At 37.8% G+C, this 13,434-nt stretch overlaps 1 protein-coding gene across 1 annotated transcript in view; it reads left to right on the top strand.

Moving 5' to 3' along the window:
- The window catches only part of ROCK1 (Rho associated coiled-coil containing protein kinase 1), a 92,153-nt gene that overhangs the window by 25,403 nt on the left and 53,316 nt on the right, over positions 1 to 13,434 (top strand). The gene's annotated exons all lie outside the window — the stretch shown is intronic.

Below are 13,434 nucleotides of genomic sequence, written 5' to 3'. Positions count from 1 at the left end.
ACTATTATTTATTATTGTAGTTATTTTTTTTTTTTTTTAACTCTAAATAAGTAAATCTTATTGTCTTTCAGGACGAGAGCTCATTCTTACGATATACTGGAATTGTTTTTTCTTATTTTCAGTGCCATGTACAGGAAAACCCAGACAAATATTTCTTATACACAAATAGGGCAATCTTCTTAATTTACTCTAAGCGCCCAATTCATTAAGGCAAAAAAAGAAGTTTTCTCCTGGACAAAATGCAAGTGGTGAAAATAAGTTTATTATGTTGCACATAAGGGAAATACTGGCTGTTGTAGCCCACACATACTTGATGGCTTTATTTTTACACTGAAATTTAAAGTTGATCTAGGACATGTCCTACCCAACTATAAATCTGTCCACACATGTTAAATTTGCCTGCCGATCCAATGCAACATGATTTGGTCAGTGTGCAAAGTTACTTTTTTTTTTTGCTTTGCGCCCCTTAATGAATCGGACCCTAAATGTTAACAATCTAGGCTCTGAGTATTGGTGTACTAAACTTGTATACTTTTCCCTTAATAGATGACCAATTCAGACATAGGGCTAGATTTACTAAGGTGCGGGTTTGAAAAAGTGGGGATGTTGCCTATAGCAACCAATCAGATTCTAGCCATCATTTTGTAGAAGATACTAAATGAAAGCTAGAATCTGATTGGTTGCTATAGGCAACATCCCCACTTTTTCAAACCCGCACCTTAGTAAATCTAGCCCATAGGGTGGTGTCAGCCTGATGACTTTGTAGTTAATTTAATTTTCTTGTAAATCACATCACTTTTCTGCCAATTAAAATAGGCTGCTATGTAAAACTCTGGTCCTTTGTCATTCTTGTGATGACCACATTTTGTAAACTTAAAAATTGTCAGCAGAAGATCCATAAACTGTTTCTCTAATTTTAAAAGCAGACTAACTCGGGAGGGGGATATGTATAACGCAGCTGTGAGACTGCTGGGTGCCAACACATCCAGTGTATGAGTGATGGGTAAGTATTAGATATCAGTTATTTATATAGCACCACTAATTCCGCAGCGCTGTACAGAGAACTCGCTCACATCAGTCCCTGCCCCATTGGAGCGTACAGTCTAAATTCCCAAACACACACACACACACACACACTCACACACACAGACAGACTAGGGTCAATTTTGATAGCAGCCAATTAACCTACTAGTATGTTTTTTGGAGTGTGGGAGGAAACCGGAGCACCTGGGGGAAACCCACGCAAACACAGGGAGAACATACAAACTCCACACAGTTAAGGCCATGGTCGGGAATTGAACTCATGACCCCGGTGCTGTAAAGGCAGAAGTGCCTCACAGCATGATTAAAAAAATCATGCTTTTATTAGTGGTTTTTTTTTTTTTTTTTTTAATTGCCTAATTTTGGTAATAGTTAGGGAGGGGAGCATGTACAGGAATTCTTAATAAAACCTAGTCTACATGGAAACCATAGTTGCAACACTGCAATAACAGAAGACCATCTGCCATTGAAGAGTTATGTAGCTATAGCACTTGCAGCTCTGATCAGGGGGTTGTCATCCTCATGTGAACATGGTTGCAAGTGCTGGTTACATACCATTTGTGAAACATGGTTGTGTTTGTCTTGCAGTGTCACCTGCATTTTCTTAATGCTAGTGAGTAGCCACACTTTCTGTAGCTGTCACACAATACTTCATACTAGATAAACTGGTGCGTTAACTTTTGTCTTCCGCTATTGCTGTCTTGCAGCTCTAGTTTCTATTTTGAGTAGGTTGTTACCAAGAAGCACCATTGATTCTCCTCTGGGCATGATCCCTACCTAACTGAATTACTAGTATAAAAATATTCAGTCCTTTTTCAACTAGAAAGGCAGATTGTGACTTTACTGGCATCTCCATTAACAGCTGATGGGTTGTGAAGTCTGACTGTTCTCCAAGTGATTGGAGTCAGGACAGTCCCTTTCCCTGTTTAGGCCACTGTTGTGCAAATCAACTTTAAAGTCTCTTGTGAAGGTTTTTTTGTTTTTTTTTCAAATGTATATTTCACCTGTAGCCTTAAATTGAGATTCCTTTTAGTGTAACGTCTCTTGGCATCAGATGATTGCATGAAAGAAATACAGAAATCGTATTAAAGATTAATTATATCACAAAGACGAGTTAAAATGTTGCTACAATAAAATTAGTTTTTTTGCTTTTTAATTGTACATAATTTTGTGCATTCAAAGTGACAGAGATTGTGTTATCTTTCCTCTTTTCTTTGCATGGGAATCCCTCGCTGTATGTACTGTCCTGCAGCTGTTTAACCAGATTCCTGCACAAAATGCAGGTCCCTTTCCTCACTCGTTAAGTCATGGTCAAATCTGATCAGCCGAAAGGGTAACTTTTTTTTGACTAAATCGTAACTGATGAAATGTATGTGATTGTAGCTCGGCCTGAGTGCCAACATCATGAGCTGTTGGGTGTAGCCAGATTGTCAAGTAATCAGTCATCCACTAATCTGGCCAAGGCCCTAGATCTGCACGTATAGATAGCTCTAGGTGTACATAAAAATAAGTATAATGAAAAGTAAAGAAGTCATTGATAATGAGTGAGAAAATGATCAGTTGTCAACAGATGTGTATGTGAAGTTGCCCATCTGAGATGCTTCAGTACTCCACACCAATTAAAGCTATGTCTAAAGAGAAAAACACAATTAGTTTAGTGTTTTTTTGTCTAAATGATATAAATTTGTTGCATATAATAGAAAGATGAACCTAGCTGGGTCCGCTCCAGTTACACGAGTGTTACAAACTTCCATTGTTTAACTTGTGCCGTTCTAGTTAGGCTGCATAACTCAAATATCTCTTTACGTGTGGATGCCTGTTTTGGAATTTTATACACCGAATGCTGGCGTAATGATAGAAAGCTTAGCAAAGCTATTTGCTTTGTTTGTAGAACAGGTTTGTGGTACTTTCACAAAAATTCACAAGTCAGTACTGTAAAATTAAAGTAAATTGTCTAATTGTTACCTGTGTTTTCATATGTTGGTGTCTACCTCCATTATATGCTCTGGGTATTGCAGAACTATGCCCATAATTGTGCATTTGTATATCTCTTAGTAAACCCTGGTGTTTGCGGGGTTTGTAGAATACAATTGATTAAAATAGCAACAAGAGTTATATGTATGATTTTATGTCTGGGTGACACACTGACCCCTGCAGCAGAGAGAGGTTGTTTAGAGCTGTAAATTATAGAGTCAAGACCAAATTGACAGAAAATGTGTATGTGTGGCCCCCAAAATTGTTTTCTGTTATTTGATTGGTTTGAAAATTCACTTTGAAAGTTGTGTGTTTTTTTGTTTCTTTTGTTGTTTTTTATTTTGTGTGTGCTGATGACTGTGCTGGCTTCTGTGTCCTTCCATTGGGTGACAGGAAACATGGCATGGAGCTGAACTTATCTTTTGGCCTGCTTGAATTTTATTTTTCATGCATGTGTCCAAACTGGGACACCATTCGGTTATCAAGTGACAAGTCCAAATGGTACATTTGTCATGTGTGTATCTAATTTTTTCAGTGTGCTTTTCCAGTAGCAGCTTCCCTTACCCCCTGTCCAAAGCAGGCGCTTACAGTAGACACCAGCCAGAATTCAAGCCCACCAGTTCTAGTTATCTTTTGTATGCAGACACTGCCAAAATGGGAAAACGTTGTATTGTTATAACATTGACAGAGAGGACACAATGGCTACACTAAACCTCCAAGGAGTATTCATCCCATTTTATAACTACATTCACATTTTGTTATGTTTGTGTTAAATTTGGGCAGTAGGAAAGGGAATGATTTATGGCATTACATGCCCTCATGATCTTGCAAACAGTTTACATCTATATATTCACCATTTATCTGTAACATGATCTTGATGAAGGGGGTGTGGAGTACCCCAAAAATGTTGTACAATTCAAGTGCTGTAAGCTATTAGTAAAACAGGAGAACTCTCCTTAAAGGTATCGTACCCCCGTGACCTTTGTGTATATTTGTAATTTGTGGCCGCCTTCTGACCAACTACTGATGTCATTTATCTTGAGCTGTGTGCAGACCACTACCAGAGGTATTGTAAGATATAATAGTGAGCAGCAGTAACTCCTTTCTGGCAGGGGTTTGTGGTAAGTTTTCACAGTATTTGTAGAAGTTATATGTTGCTGACTGGTGCAAGTTTCACGCAACTTGTGAAAATCTTAATTATTAATGAAAGTTGCATCAGGAGTACTAAACCCATCCATGCTTAGTCATTTGTTTCATTGCAGTGGAGGAAGCCAAAAAAACTTCCCTTTTTTATTTAGATGGAACTTCAAGCCCAGCATCTGATAGCTGGAAAATGACATCATATGTACCCTATTTAGGAATGAAAGATTACTCATATACCTGTGTTTTTGCAGTAAGTTTGTTTATTTTTTGTCCTAAATTGTGTGATGTTTTCCTATTTATTGCCCTCAATAAACAGAAGAAAAAATAACATTCTAACAGTAAAGGAGACTTAACTGTTCCCTAAAAAGGAAACAAGGAAAAACATTTAAGAATAGGAGATTCACTGTATATAAAAGATGGGTGTAAAAATCACAACATGAGCTGGAATTGAACAGATTATTTCAGCTGGTGTAATGTAATGAGATCCATTGATTCCTGCAGCAGAGATTGGTGATCAAGTCAACATTTAGTCCAACTTTGTCTGTCAAACGGTTAGTGTGGGTTAGTGTTGCTGCCTCCTTTTCCATTTAGCACTAATGCTAGGCAGAGTTATTTCTACACTGTACTTGTACCTTTGAATCAAGCCAGGATTTGCCACCGACTTAAAATGTACTTCCCCCTGCAGCATAATATGGTTTTTACCAAGGGACAAAATTGCACCTTTTCTAGCACCAAATAAGTCCCATAATGTGCATCATTAACCATTCAGATGACCATTACTAAGTAGTAGATGGATCTTAGTATAGAAAATATTCTTGTAATACTCTTGTCATCTATGTATCATTACTCTCAAATCGTGTTTATTAAAAAAAAAAAAAAAAAAAGACACAAAACAACCCTCTTGCTCTTATTTTGCATAGAAAAAAAATATTTAAAGGCCATAGTTGAATTCTTATACCCTCCCTTTAACTGTACATCCCCCTCCTGTGCCTAGCACAGGGGGATGTACAGCCTAGACATAGTTTTCTTATGCTTAGGGGAAAGCTATGAGCAAACTATGGAGCTGTATCTGCCACCACCTTGCCAGCGCTCATATTTTGTGTCCTTTCCAGACCTGCTCACACCCCGAATGATGTCATCACAACAGTAAAAGTTTAAACAGAGTTTTTTCAAGCTGCTTAAGAGGAACTCTTAGTATATTGTGTGTGTAATGGAACCTAAGAACATATGTATTGCCTAAATATAGGAAGCATACATGCTCTCATTGTCAGAGATGTTTGCTGATCTTGCACTTTGGGTTCCCATGCCATTATCATTTTTTTTTTTTTTGTGCCGTGTACAGGTTTTGCAGATGGTAACTTTTTTTTTTTTTACAGTTTGAGTGAATTTTTCCGTTTTATACATTGTTTTTATTTCAGCTTTTATTACAGTATCATGAATGAACATCCTTTAATACAGGTTGGGGTGTCATTGACATCCAAAGCCAGGGTTACAACGTTTTAAAACCTAACACTAGTGGCACTGTGGTAGAGCTGCTCTGGGTCTTAAAAGATTCATAACCTTTCTCTTCAGCAGGGAAACCATAGTGAAAACCTCTCAGTCATTACCTGGGTTTCAGACAACATTAGGAAGTATAGCACAGTATACAGCGTTGTCACACAGTTCTCCCTGCTCTCGTCAGCAGCTGAATCACGGCTGTTGTGCATGCACATCGTGCCAGCTTTGTTTGCAAGTTGTTAATAGTCCATTAGATGATTTTTAGTGCTTTGCATCATGTGAGGCTACGTACACTGCTAGATTGAGGGGTGGGCAATAGAGGCAGCTGCTCGGAGGCACAGGTCCAACACTGAATATAATCTTATTTTCCTGATCCAGAGAGCTTTGTCTATATTGTGAAGGCTACATCTGATTGCCATCAGCAGTGCGGGTACCTTGTTCTTCCATAGCTTGTTAGGACACACACACACACACACACATGGGCGATATTTAGAACCACAGCATTTCTGTATTGTGACTAGAATTTGTATTTAGGCACAGGTGGATGTACAGGGGTTAAATGTTTGCCTGAGATCCCAAATTGCTAACAATTGTGTGATATATTTTAGTGTATGCAGACAAAATAAATGTAATAAAGATTACCACCTTTTTCGGTAAGAACATGAAATTCCATTGATTGCCACTGTTCTGTTTGAGATGATTTTTATTTTCCTGTTAGACCTTAGTTGAATACAGCGAGCTGTAACCAGCAGTATTGGGATTCCATGGGAAAAAACAGCATTTCCCCCTTAAAAAAATCCCACCAATGATTAAGTAGAATAAAACTGACTATAAACTGGTGCAGTCATTGGTAAAAATGTCAAATTTTGGGGCAGAATAATTCTGTAGTCATGAACCAAATAACATAATCTAAATGTTTCCAGATCCAATCTCTTTCCAAAACTCAATATTTCTATACTGTTTGTAGAAGGGCGTAGCTATATTAAATTACTGTTGTGTGTATAGAAAGATAGGAGGGGGAAGTGCAATGGCCCCAAAGCTTTGTCTGCCAGTCTATTCATCAAAACTATAATTAATTGCTGGACTTAAGCACATGGAAGTGTAAATTAGTAAATTAAGTAAATTTGAAAGTAATAAACTGTGTGTATTCAGCTTCCCTGGTTGACATTCTAATGAAATTCCCTTTTTTTCAGTGAGGAAAATACTCCCACAAGGAGCATGACATTTTCAGCTTCTTACTTACTACTTGGATTTAGTTGTCCGTTAATATTAAGGTTATGGCCAAGAATATTGCCAATCTTACATTTTTTTTTCTTCAAAACTCACAATTTCCTCTAGACAGTATTTGACCTCCACAATTCTTTCTCTGTTAATATTACATTTTGGGTTCTGAATTTAATACTGTATATGCTTTTAAATCAGAAAAGAAGAAATTGCATCAACAAAATTATCGACACCCTAGACTTACTTTTCGATAGCACAGTCCTTGGTCAAAATAATGTCACTTGCCTGCTTCCTTGGATGAGTTTCCTGCACCTCTCTACAGTTCTCCCAACTGCTGTTTACGGACCTTTCCACAGGTGTTGTATGAAATTTAGGTCTGCACTCATTGCTGGTCACTTCAGAACAATCCAGCATCTTGCGTTGAACCATTCCTGAATGCTTTTTGAAGTTTGTCCTGTAGGTAGACCCATGACCTTTGGAGGCTTTCTGACATTGGGTTCAACATTGCAATCCAGAACGGCCTAGTAATCTCCAGATTTTATGATGGGCATACACACATTCAAAGTACCCAGTGACTGATGAAGCGCAGCAGCCCTGAACGTCACTGAACCTCCGCCATGTTTGACTGTAGAGGAGTGCGCTTTTATTTAAAATCTTCATTTTGCTTTCTGTAAACATAGGGATAATGTGCTTTAACAAAAACTCTCATCTGTATTAGGAATTTGGCTGGTTCAGGTGTGTTTTGGCAAACTCCTAATGCACTTTCTTATGTCTCTCTATCTTTCTCAGCACTGGAGCCCCCCTAGGCCTCCTACCATATAATCCCCTTTCATTGTTGTGACGACAAACGGTGCAATTTGAAACTGTTGTAATTTGTATCTGCAGTCCAGCTTGAATCTGTTTAGCAGCTGATCAAGATGCTTTCTCCGATATTTGATACTCCTAAACTGCAATATGCGATCAAGTTTTTTCTTGCTGTGTCCAAGGTGGTTGGCTACAGTGTCATGGGCCTTAAACTTCCTAATAGCATTGACGGTGGAAATGGGAACATTGATGTCTCTGGAGATTGATTTGTATCCTTGAGAATGTCTATGCTTGACTGGAGTCTTCTGCCTGACCTCCTTATATAATTTTATGGCTTTATTTATTTTTCCATGCTCATTGTAGTACATACAGTGGCAAAAAAAGTGCAGTCATGGCCAAAGGTTTTGAGAATGACACAAATATTGGTTTTCACAAAGTTTGCTGCTTCACACTTGTCTGGAGAAGGAAAGGTGATCTCTACCATCAGTCCTGTGTCTTGCCAACAGTAAAGCATCCTAAGACCATTTTTGTGTGGGGTTACTTCTCGGCCAAGGGAGTGGGCTCACTCACAATTTTACCTAAGAACACAGCCGTGAATAAAGATTGTTACCAAAATATCCTCCAAGAGAAACTTCTCCCAACCATCCAAGAACAGCTTGGTGAGGAATAATGCCTTTTCCAGCATGATGGAGCACCTCGCCATACAGCACAAGTGATAACGAAGTGGCTCGGCGATCAAAACATCAAAATGTTAGGTCCATGGCCAGGAAACTCCCCAGACCTTAATCCCATTGACAACTTGTGGTCAATCCTCAAGAGGCAGATGGACCAACAAAAATCCACATATTCTGACAAACTCTCAAGCATTGATTAGGCAAGAAAGGGCGGCCATCAGTCAGTATGTGGTCCAGAAGTTGATTGACAGCATGCCAGGGTGAATTGCAGAGGTCTTCAAATAGAAGGGTCAGCACTGCAAATATTGACTCTTTGCATAAACTTAATGTAATTGTCAATAAAAGCCTTTGACACTTATGAGATGCTTGTAATTTTACTTCAGTATACCATAGCAACATCTGACAAAAAGCCCTAAAAACACTGAAACAGCAAACTTGGTGAAAACCAATATTTGAGTCATTCTCAAATCTTTTGGCCATGACTGTAGTGCTTTTAATATTGCAGACACCTGCTACTCACCACAGGTGCGTTAAATTACAAATATATATTATATCATTTTATTTTTAAATTATTGTGGCCCTCCTGTTGCTTTCTTTGGTAGTATTTTCTGAATTAGGTTAACAATGGTCAGGAACTCTTGCCAGTAGCCCTATCCCATCCTGGTGTGTTAAGGGGCTTAGGGGCATACTTACTAAACTGCGGGTTTGAAAAAGTGTAGTTGTTGCCTATAGCAAGTAATCAAATTCTAGTTGTCATTTTGTAGAATGTACTAAATAAATGATAACTAGAACCTAATTGGTTGCTATAGGCAACAACTCCACTTTTTCAAACCCTGCAGTTTAGTAAATATACCCTTTGAAGTGATATTTTGCCACGCCCATGGCCTGTGACCTTTGACTTCACTGAACCTACTAGGATATATTATTGCAAACCCAAGTGATATTGTCCTCCTGCAGGTTTGTTTGAGGAGGAACCAGGTTTGTATATTAAAATAAAATAATTTTTGTAATTGCATGAAAATTGTTTGTGTTGAGAGCAAATATACATGCATACTACTAAATGTATTGACTTTTACTGGCTTTCTCTGTTTAGATTTAGTGAACATTGTGTGAAATGTAAACATTTAAAATGTCAATTTTTAGGATAGCTGGGTAGAGGTGTATTTTCAGATAATAGTTAATAATATCGTCAGATATTTTGTTCGTTTATTTTAATTTTATTTTTTAATACTTAACAAGCCACTGGATTACTTTTTGTTTAAATGAGGTTGATAGCAGATGTTAACACCTCTGTTGTGTAGGGATGCTAAGAAAGTTGTCGCAGAGTTATGGAGAGTGTGTTCATGAGCGTTTCCATGACATGAAACAGCTAATTATTCCTTCCAATAAGAAGCTGGCTGTCGGATGGCGACCTGTTTATCAGATATAAAAGAAGCAGATCTGTTTGTTTAAACACACCTTATTATTGCAACAGCAAGCAAAGAATGAAAAATAAACACATGCCATAGTAATACTGTTAATGAAATAGATACAAAACAGGATAATGCAGTCACGTAAAGTTGTCTGGAGATCCTCTGAAACAATCAGTTTCCTGAGTGACATTTTTAGTTACTGCTCCTGCTACTTACTATAAATAGAATACATAGATTTTCTGGGGAATATCAGTAGGACAGTGTTCCAAGTATAGCAGTTACGCTTTTATTGTATTATAAGGTTTTGCATCCATCCTGCACTGATTGGCTTCCTGTTGTGTACTTTCATAAACCACTTTCAAAACTAGAAAGATAAATGTACTAATCTCTAAATGAGCTTTTCTAGCAGTGTTCACAAATGCACTGGGAGAATATATAAAAATGAGTGGCCACTTTTAGAGGTGTTTCAGTGATGTATATTTAACACTCTTCCATAGGCTTTTCCTGTGTTGCAATTTTACTAGTACAATCTCTTGTGCTGGTTGCATGTACACATGAGAAATAGGTTGTGCTGCATTCTAAAGCTTTGACCGCAGCATTAATTTAAGAGGTAATAGTGAGAACATCTCCATTGACTCTTATTGGACCTACCGATGAATGCACTGTTCATGCATCTCAGCTGTGAAAAGCACAAGAACAATAGATGTGATAAGACCTATAGGTGACCTGCTAGTATGTCTGTTTTTGTTTCTGTACCTATTTTGTGTCACTGTGATAACTTTTTGTTGCTTTAACTGATAAACTGATCAAAGGTTATTTTTAATGTTCCTTCCAAAGCTTACAAATAACATCCTGTGCTGCAAGTTCCATATTTCAATCCTCCTTCCACCTCCACCCTACAAAAGTGATGTAACCCCGCCCCCAAAGCTCAATATTCCCTGGTGCAATTCCATTCAGCATTTTACTGCAATCATTCACTACAGGAATTTTGTTATCTTTGGAAATCTGAAAATCTGTGGCAGATGTCAGAATGAAATGCAGTTCAGAGGTATATTATTTGTTCTTTTGAGAACCTGGTTTATCATTTCCCTTCCTCATACACAAGTCTCCCAATGAAGAAATTATATCTTCAAAATGTGCTTCTTTAATATTTTGTGTAAAATACATTGACTGAATGTTATAATTTATTGCACTAGGATTACTTAACATTCTTGTTGCATTAATTGTTTTACATCCACTGTATGTAATTATTTTTAATAGCGTTTGCAGTTACTGCTGCTATTGCCATCTACAGAGGGCTTTTGGACATCTGTTTGATTACCCCATATATAGCAGTGAACGAGTTGGCATCTGCATTATATAGATGGTATTTTTCCAAATCTAATAAGTTTTTGAAGTGACTGTAAAACCATTGGGAATAGCTCTGCAATGTGTTCATGCGTTTACACCAGTAGTGAGTAGCTTTCTTTCTCTTGAGCAAAAATGTTAGTCCAGCATGAAAGGCATCTTTTATTACTTAAAAATATATATAAAATTGAATTCCTCCTGGTGCGTTTAAATTTATAGTGAATTATGGTTTAAGTTCTTGCTGCTTACACAGAATATTCCGTCACTCATCTTGTCTGATCTGTGTGGCCACTGCTAATGGGCCAAGCTGTCCATTTCCAGTTGTTGGATTTCCTAATAAAAATATAGTTGTTTCATATGTAGCTGCATACTCTCAGATTTCATAAGAAAGGCAAATTACTTGACTGGCGCAACGGGGTATATTTCTAAAAATGCAGCAATAGTCATGATTTTCTAAGTGGTGTTCATAAAAAAAAAACCCCTTATCTCCACAATTTTAGTATACAAGAGGCAACAGATTGATGCGCATTTGCCTTGTGTATACTGGCTCAGAGCGGTAAGGGTTACATTACTAAATTGCTGTGCCAATCTCTGCCGGTATGTGCAGTCTAGCTGGATTGTACATGCACAGTGGAACTGAAAGACCAGACTTGCCGCCCCCCCACCACCACAATTTTTTTTAAAAAAAAACTCTAAGCATTGAAAGAATTTCTCTCTTTTTAAATAAAACATTTTATCCTATGATCTTCTTGTTATTGCCATCCTGATGGTGATAACAGAACAAGTAATAGTGGTACTGCCACAATAATTGTTGCGTTTGCTTACATTTCCCTGATGTATAGGGTGATACTATAATAAGACCTATTGCTGCTGATAACACCCATTATCACTGGCAATGAGCTTTTATTAAATATACCCCTTAAATTCACTTTTATGTTTTGTGTTTCTTTGAAGAACTATGTACAAAGTTGTTGTTCAAAGTTAGTCACAACTTAACAAGGTTTTTCCAGCTAGTTTTCAGTTGCTTTGTGGTGACAGTGTAACGTAAAGCCTTTATGACATGCAGGTGCTTCTGTGGAAGCTTGTGCAGGAAGCTATAGGGTACAGGCTGCATCATGTATTACTTCTTATACAATAAAAAAAATAGTAGACTTAATGTATGTGGCTTAGAGAGTGAATCTAGCAATTTATAGTTTTGCAGTTAAAAGAGAATTTGACAGATTTCATACTTGCACATTAGTGGTTATTAGTGGTTATATCCTATGATAGAAGTAGCCACAGTTGTAACGTTAATTCATATAATGGTGCACCTTTTGCCCAACTCCTAAATTTTGCTTGCAAATTCTCCATCACCTCTACAACACTAAGTTACACAATAAAGCTTGTTATGTCCCCTTTCTTCCCTCCCACCCCCAGGGGTACTTTCCCTTTGCTCAAGTATCCCACGCACTCACTGCTGGTAAAATCCTTTTTTAAATCTGATGCATAGCTTAAATTTTTATCTTTTTTTTTTTTACATTCTTCTCCCCTCTATATTGTTGATGGTGGTGTTATGGTTCGTCACCTAGGGAATCTGGCCCTTATTGAGGAATAAAAACCAATTATGCTAATTGTTTTAAAAGGCAAAGCACATAGTTAGTCCACGACCACTAAGTATTGCAGAGGTCAGACTCTACGTACGAGCATACTTACCAGCTTTTACACCTTCCTTACTTGACGAGGTAAGGTGTAAACGGACGGGGTGCTGGGAATTGCATCACTGTGGCCCTGGCCCTGCAATGACACAAAACACTTTGCGTGGGTAATGTGGCCAAATAACACAAATAGTGTGATGGAAGCTCCAATCCTCAGTAGGAAGTGGGCAGGATGTGGGAGAATAGTCTGGAAGACCTACTCAGAATTCTATTGTCTCCGGACATCCCATTAGAGTGGGCAAGTATGCCAGTGATATATTAATCTTTAAATAAGAGACCCATAAATTACTAAAGAAGAAAATAATATTTATTTTACTATCTGTCAGAGGCACCCTATTGGGGGAGGATAAAAAAATATTTTGTTTTAAAGGCCAGTAAGACATTGGTTTATTTTGGGTGAGTAAAAGTAGTTTTGTTTTTTTGAGGGGGGTGGGTGTTATTTGCCCCAATAGAAGCATAACCATATCCATTGTGATAGCACTAGAAGATGGAAGGTTTAGTCACACAGAGACTTCAACCACTAATGCTTTTTAGCTAGAAAAGCGCTTGTGTACAAAGCATGGCTATTGCTCTATGCAAACATGTTGACTGGAGAAGGATCTTCTGTAGTCACTTGGAAGCACA

This window comes from Mixophyes fleayi, chromosome 5 (genome assembly GCF_038048845.1).
Source record: "Mixophyes fleayi isolate aMixFle1 chromosome 5, aMixFle1.hap1, whole genome shotgun sequence".
In the NCBI taxonomy this organism is placed as follows: Eukaryota; Metazoa; Chordata; class Amphibia; order Anura; family Limnodynastidae; genus Mixophyes; species Mixophyes fleayi.
This window is presented reverse-complemented; position numbering and strand designations above follow the sequence as displayed.